This window comes from Meleagris gallopavo, chromosome Z (assembly GCF_000146605.3).
Source record: "Meleagris gallopavo isolate NT-WF06-2002-E0010 breed Aviagen turkey brand Nicholas breeding stock chromosome Z, Turkey_5.1, whole genome shotgun sequence".
Lineage (NCBI taxonomy): Eukaryota > Metazoa > Chordata > Aves > Galliformes > Phasianidae > Meleagris > Meleagris gallopavo.
This window is the reverse complement of record NC_015041.2, coordinates 12,518,061-12,525,007: the sequence shown is the minus strand read 5'-3', so window position 1 is coordinate 12,525,007 and position 6,947 is coordinate 12,518,061.

Below are 6,947 nucleotides of genomic sequence, written 5' to 3'. Positions count from 1 at the left end.
CTATTTCTCATACACAGACGAGGGTTTTCACAACTTTGCATTCACCGTGAGTCTTGAGGATTCATGAGATCTCATAATGCTTGCTTTTGTTTTCTTGTATTTCCATTGAAATACATTTCAAAACAGTTATGCAGTTTTGTGTTTGAATCCTTTTGTTTGTAATTTTCCGTGGTAAAATAAGGTATGTTGTTGGAGAAGATAACTCTGGAGGACTCAGTCTTTGCAGTGCACTTTTCTCAATTCCCACTGGCTGCAGTAGGAGCAGGAATTACTGAGTTCACGATGCATGGACAAAGTCTACCTTAATTTTTTAATCCTTTAAAATGGCCACAGTACCTGCTGGCCTGCACAGGCTGCATGAGTTTTTTCCATTCATTTTATGATCTGGCCACTGAGCCAGATCTTGCACAATAGCAATAGAGTGCACATACGCAGGTCAAAGGAAAGGTTTTCTTGGAGCACGTTCCTTCACACTGAGCTATCTGGCACAGGGAAAATTCCTTCATCCTCTAGTTTTCTGTATGCAAACATGTTCCATGCTTTACTGCAACATACAACAGCGAAATCTGCAATAAAAGTAGGCAGAGCTGCATGTGTATGGGCCCAGGCACACCCTTCTCACCTGGAGCTGGCAGATGGGTCAGGCTGCTGAAGCTGTTTCGCATGCATCTATTTATTTCAGTGGTGTGGTGCAGGTATACAAACACATTTTGGGTGATGTATACAGACCTGGAATAGTTGTCTTTGTTCATGGCTGTGCACTGATAGCTGTTGAACTGAGGCCAGGAAGGCCATCTGGAGGCCAAATCATACCTGCCATGGACAGGACCGTGGCCCTGCCAGGCAGTGCCAGAATGAGTGGAGATCCTGATCATTTTGTAGAATTGTGGCAGGAAATTTTTATTTTATTAATGTAATTTAATTACATTTTAAAGATTTTGCTTTCCCTCTTCCTTGTCTTGTTTTCAGTTGTATGAGTTATCTTTGTGCATTCCTGTGTTGTCAGAATAGAAGAAGGGTGTATTAAAGCATATTTCATCATGTGAGTACCCCTCTCACATCCAACTGTTAAGCAATCTCCACATTTTCACAGAGGACAACTGCACTACGTTTGCCAAGGGTTCTAGCATCCCGTCTTATTCATCTGTCAGCCAGGATCAGAGCCTCCTTCATAGCAAAGGAGGTACTGATGTGCTTTGGGTTAAGCAGAAAAGAACTTCTTTGAGGAATTGAACTCTTAAAACAGCTCAAAGTTTGCTTCAGATGAGAGAAATGTTTTCTGGTACCTGCAAACAAGCACTAAAAGATCTGCCTTATAGTGCTAAACCAGAGTGTAGGTGAGATAGCAGTCTTCTTTTGAGGATGTAGCCTATCTTCATAATTCAGCAACACTTGCCAAAGACCAGGTCCAAGTCAATGGCCAAATGGAAGCTGTTATTGTATTCCAGGTCCACCTGAAAGCCCAGCACTTTGGGGCCACCCTCCTCCTTACAGACAGACCACTGGCCAGATGAGCCTGATGGCTTTGAAGATGGACAAGGCATTGTCCAGGCAGATCTTCTGAGTTCCTTAAGCACCTTCCCTGTCATATTGGTCTGGAGCATCTCTTCAAACTCCATCTTAATCACCCTGTTCTTGATGAGAGCCATGTCCCCAAGCTCCTGGAAAAGAAAATGGAAGATGGCATTGAGGAAATGGCACAACTCATTGCTGGAGGTGGAATCCAGAGGGGATCTGACTGCTGTGGTAGCACAGTGCAGGGCTCCAGGCCCACCACGGGAACTGAGGCAGCCAGCACAGGTCCCAGGACCAGCTTTGCTGCCACCTTGCCACTTGCTGGCTTGGTGCCATGGAAATAGTACTGCAGTCTATGTCTGGATGTGATGTGGGTGTGAAAGAAGCTGTCATTAACTCTGGCCATGCAGGGGGTCTCCAGCATCTTCCTGCAGAAGCACAGGAGCTGGAGCAGGAGCATGAGGAAGCAGCCAGCCAGCACAGAGATCAGGATGGCATACATTAGTAGCCTCCTTGCCCTGAGTGCACCACTCTCACTGCCAGCCCTCATGCGTTAACGTTGAGATGCGCTCCTGCTTTAAGAGAGATCCTGTCATGCAGCCCAGTGCCATGCAGAAGAGCTCAAGGAGCTCTTGGGCTTCTCAGTAGTAGAAAGACTGACTAATATTCATACTTTGTTTTTAGGCACATGCTCGATAGGCATTCAGCTGTTGAACCAGGTGTCTTCTATCCCTTCTTTCAATTCTCCAGTTTTAGACAGATTTGTGGTTGTTAATCTGTTTCATAGAGTGTAATCACTACTGTTGCTTGTTGTCTTCCTGTGAAAGACCTTGTGTACAAGGCCAGGCTGAAGGAGGAGGTTGGGAGAAAGAAAGAAGTGGGGGAAGCAAACTATCACATGAGTAGTATCCCTGTGGCAGTGGTAAGGCGTCTGGAGTGTTCAGGAAATGTAGGTGTGGTACTTAGGGACATGGTTTAGTGGGCAACGGTTGATGGGTTGATGGTTGGATTGGATGATCTTATAAAGGTCTTTTCCAACCTTAATGATTATGCGAATTTATGAAGTAATCTACAGAAATGTCTTTACAGACACTAGAGCATTCTCATAGCTATCATGCTCTAAGCAAGGCTTTAATCCAGATAATCAGTGTAAGGTTTTTGGTTTGGTTTGGTTTGGTTTGTTTTTTTTTTGTGGATATATAAAGCCTACTTTGCAACCACAAAAAAATTCCTTTAGGATACACTAATGACTGCTACTAATAATTCCAGGAATTGTGCAATCAATGCAAAGCTACATCAATTCACAACAAATTTGAGGGATATTAGTAGCAGATTCAGCACAGATACAGAAAGTGCCCCAGGTTTATGGATTTCACCATGCAAGATAAGCTATCTGTCTGACCACATGGTATGCTCAAAGAATTCATGCTGCTTAATGTCTAAATGTATCTTTGCTGCACTCCTTTAGCCCGCATAGGTTTAAGAACTACCGACCTTCCATTTGGTTACAGAGGAGAATGTCTACAGATGGCTTCTCACTCAGCAGCCCATGGGTTAGTGCAGCTCACAATCAAGGGCTCTGCCAGCAGCAGTGGTGGGCTCATCCATGCTGCCAGCAGGATTCAGGACTGATGCCAAAATACTAACTGCTGGCATGAAACCTGCCAGGAGGAGAGTTGTAGAAGGTCTAACGTGGGTAGGTTGGACACAGAGACCAGAAATGATTTTCTTACTGTTCCCACCTACAGCCCATCATTTTCCTATTGTATTTGATTAAAGGAAGCAAAAGTGATACCAAGCAAATTTGTGACAAAGTGCAGGGGGGGGGGAATGTTCTCCATCACTCACTCTATTTCCACCTGGTTTCTTCTCCTTTTTTTTTTTTTCCTCCAGCTGATTCCCCTCAGCTAAAATATATGACAAATACATGCCCTGCTGTTTTCTGCAGGACAAGTCTATTTGAGACAATGGCTGCTGTGTTTCTCCTTCACAGTGTTTACACACACTGAAATATTAATCTATCTGCCTAAAAAAGCTGCCTACAGCCAGGGGCCAGCAGAATAACCATTCACTACCCCCTACAGGATTCAGTAAGAGGGCTCTTCATCAGGCATTTTCCAAAAATGGGAGGAAGGAAGGGAGGGAAGAAAGGAAGGAAGGAAGCTTCAGCAAAGAGACTTGATACTGATGAACACAAGTGTAAAGGCAGATAAAACAAAGATCCTATTCCATCAAAGCCACTGTATTCTCTGTGGCTCATTCTCTAGCAATCAACAGCAGTTCAGTTAAAACCCAGTGGATATCACAGACTTTGAGGATCTCTTCCATTTAGGAGAAACAGTTCTCTAAAAGAACAGATGAAAGAAGTCATTTGTAGTTGCCAACTGCTTTTGATCCTTTCAGCCCTAAGAAAGTAACTATAGCTCTACCAAGTCTGATAGGCTTGAAAGAAAACAGACTACTGTGGAAAGCTGAAATTAAGTTCTCCTGCTGCATTCTCTGAAAAGCAAGGACATTTTCAAAGTAATTCAGAATTTCAGACATCTTCTCTCTTATTTTCTTTTTTAAAGGAAAAATCAAGACTTTTTTTTTCCCCCTTCTATTCAAAGGTGCTAAACACCTTATTTTCACTTGAAAGGCAAAGCTTTCCTTTCTTTCCACTTCATCTGAAATTGGAAAAGCTATATACAGCATACTGAATAAAGCCAGTATAATGAAAAGTAAGTGAGGTATGCCATAAGGTACAATGACAGAGTACCCGTCTGAAAAGGACATCATACCTAGGCATCTTCAAGACAGAAGTTCGGGTGAGTGAAGCTGTTTTCCAGTTACTTGTGCTTGCCATCAGTTGTGGTGCTTAACTCACTCCAATGGACATTTCTGCAAGATCAAAGTATTGAGATGCCACTGAAAATGGGAAACAAAATATTTAAAAAGCAGAGCGATCCCTGCACGGACCTGTCTAAGATTCATCACTAATCTTGGTCTTGCCATCCAGCAACACAGAAAGCTCCTTTAGATGTCTGAGTAAGAAGGCTCGATACCAGATAGTAGATCTAAACAGTTCTGGTAAGCAGCTGTGGATTTCTGATTGTGTTGCCGAGGCATAGAGACAAGTGAAATGGGCAGCATTGAAAAAATCTCTGTAGAGTTGGAAGGGCAAACAAAAGGCCAGGCCAGCTTCCAGGTGGAGAACTGCAGTTCTTTGCTTCTAACCACTGCCCACTTACAGGTTGAGAGCACAGTTATAGTAATAATGGACCAGGCAGTGGAGCTGTAGTGCAGCCAGCACTGCGGGAGAGGAGGTCCCTGCTTCTGGGGTGCAGGGGAATTCCCTGAGCAACTGCCCTGAGCATTCTTCCTGTTCAGCAGAAGATAAATGTACCCTTGTTCAAACTGACTCATTTTCAAAGTGATCATGTCTCTGCCAGCACGAGACTGCAGATGACGTTTACATGTTGTCTAATGGAAAAGCTCTGATAATGTGTATTTATCTGCAATTCAGAGATGGATATTTAGTGTCCATTTGCCATATTGTAACTGCGGATCATCCACAGAACAACAACAACAAATATATAAAATTTTATTTAAAAGTAAAGCTTATTTTTTAGTCAAAAAACAAGTTAGTGCAGATTGGAATTCCTCAAGGCAAGCACCCATACAAACCCTAAGCACATACCTCCACAGAAAGTAACTGACAGGTTCTTAGCCTCTGTGAGAGGTGGACATAAGCACTCCCTCATTCACATTTTAGGACAAAATTTCATTCTGCTTCCTGGTGATGTATTCATCAGCTTCACATGCAGTCTGTTGTATACTTTCAAATTTAAAGGCACAGGTTTTCTGCATAGTTGCATTAATTAGGAGGATTTAATGCTCCAGTTCAAAGATTGAGCATTGGATAATTGAGTTCATTCTAAAATTGCTACTCTGGTTACATAAGTGATTGTTAAAGATGCAATTACAAACACCTTTCTGCATTCCCAAGTGTCTTGCAAAAGGGCAATGTCATGGACAGTGAGATATTCACAAGTTCATCTGAAGACATTAAGAATTTTGCTTTAATTTTTCTCATACAAATTTACACAGGTATAAAATTAATACAATAAAACTAATATAAATTTAAATTACTATAAAAATAATTTATTAATTTTCAGTTACACAGTGTGCAAAGGCTGGTGCGATATAGTCCAGATCTGTGGAACAAAACAAGTGATACTTCTAAGTACAAAAAGTATACAGAGTGGATGTGGGCAAGAGATGATGACCATGAAGCAGAGAAAACAGCTAAGCATGAGGTCAGGAGATAGCTGGCTCACCCTCAGACCTTCTATAGTGCTCCATGACACTGTAAGCAGCTATCAGTGCTGGCCTTGCTAAGGGACTCAATGCCAGACCCCACAGAAGCTGAGGAATAGAGCTGAGTGTTCAGGATACAATTATCCTTTCCTGAGCTTTTTTCCTGTATAATCCTTCTGCGAGCACCGGCAAAACAAATGTTCATACCTCAATCACCCACAAAATGTTTAAATGTAGCAATGTTCTGTGAACTAAATTTCCATCTGCAAATACAAATTAATTGGCTACACAAACGGTGTGCTATTAAAGCAAGAAGAGAAAGGGACATCAGGGAAATAATACAGGTAACACAAAAAAATTTAATTCATCCTTCTGTACCACATGATTATGTATAGTCCTCCTTTCCAGGCTGCTGAAAAGGCAACTGCTTCACTCTCCTCTGTGACCCATGATGTCCCAGGGCTGTCATTCACCACACTGGGTACAAAACCTCCTGAAAGCTGTGGCAGATAGCATGGCTGATCTTTGGTGACTCCTGCTACAGTACTAGTTGCTCTAGCTCAGTGTTGCACCTCTGCTGGCATCTTCTGTTATCCCAGCTCTCGTCCAGAGTTCTCATAAGAACCAGTGCATGCAATCTTCTTCATTGCAAGAAATGTTTTGAGGAAATTTTTAATCTCCTGCTTACAGGAACCACTCAAAATAGATTTTCCTACTTATTCTTTTCTTGCTGCATGACTCTTGCACTCCAAGGATAAATGGTTACTTAAGGAATAGCATGATTTTCAGGCCAGGAAAAAAAAAATTCAGACTCCCCACTGCACCCACACTGATTCATTGACTGGGATAGAGAAGTCCTTGTGCTCACCTTGAAACATGGGTTTGATCACAAGACTATCACAATGTAGATAAATCCCTCAAAACTTGAACTGATGGAGGGAATCCCTTTCAGAAGATATATTTCTGCACTAGTGCAGAAGAAAAATCAAACACCAATATGTTCTATTTGTCACCAAAGATTCTTGAATTATGATCTGACTTTGAAATTATTTTCTTTTACAGTGGTATTTATCAAGCAGGAAAAAATCTGCAGATCACTCCCTAGCAGAGACACATTCAGTCATGAACCCATG